We start from the raw sequence: 851 nt of genomic DNA on the forward strand, positions 1-851 counted from the left end.
CGCCTGCTCCGCTTTCCCCTCTTCTCTGCAGCCGCAGGCTTTGCGGACTGAGCCCGCCCCGGGTGCGAGTGTCGGCGCCCCAGCCCCGGCCTGGGGGCGGCCTGGGTGTGAGGGAATTTTCCACTCGTTCCTTTCTAGGGCTCAGACCGGTTCAGAACGTGCTTCTCCCACTCGGATGTTCCCGCGGCTTAAAGAGTCCGCAGCGAGCACCGAAATACCTCTTCCAGGGCGGGTTTTCGGGGGTGTGTATGTGTGTGCCGGTGTGGGGAGGGCAGCGGAAAGAAGAGCTATTTTGGAAAAAAAAAGTCATGTTTCTGTGGCACCGGTAGGATACCTTTAACAAATGAGGGAGAGGTGGGGGGGAGAGAAGGAGAAGAAGGAGGAGGAGGAGGAAGGTGGGGGGCGGGGGGTGTGGAGAGGCTGGTGCAAAAGGAATGCGCGTTTGCAGGAGGAGGAGTAAAGCGATGATTGTGTAATTAAATAATAAAACAATCCTTAAGTCTGATTTGGAGAGAGCTCGAGCGGGGTCCAGAGGGTGGAACCGGTGAATTTTTCAACTTCCAAGTTTTGCAACGAAAGAAAGCAAGAGAGGGAGGGAAAAAAAAGAGCTCAGAGCAGAAAAGAGAGGAGTTTGGAGCCGAGCGGGAGAGCGGGATTTATCGTTTGGAATTTTTCAGGAGATCGTTTTGATACCCCTGGGCTCTGGGCAGCGGCGGCAACAGCAGCCTCCACGCTCGGCCGGGTCAGACGCGGGGCGAGGTGGGCGGGCGGGCGTAGTCCCAGCTACTCGGGAGGCTGAGGCAGGAGAATGGCGTAAACCCGGGAGGCGGAGCTTGCAGTGAGCTGAGATC

General features: G+C 57.6%; 1 protein-coding gene across 1 annotated transcript in view; it reads left to right on the plus strand.

The window, feature by feature from the left end:
• Positions 1 to 851, plus strand: part of NFIB (nuclear factor I/B) — a 316,963-nt gene that overhangs the window by 82,753 nt on the left and 233,359 nt on the right. The window lies entirely within an intron of this gene.

Source organism: Colobus angolensis, unplaced genomic scaffold (assembly GCF_000951035.1).
Source record: "Colobus angolensis palliatus isolate OR3802 unplaced genomic scaffold, Cang.pa_1.0 Scaffold86, whole genome shotgun sequence".
NCBI classification, from domain to species: domain Eukaryota; kingdom Metazoa; phylum Chordata; class Mammalia; order Primates; family Cercopithecidae; genus Colobus; species Colobus angolensis.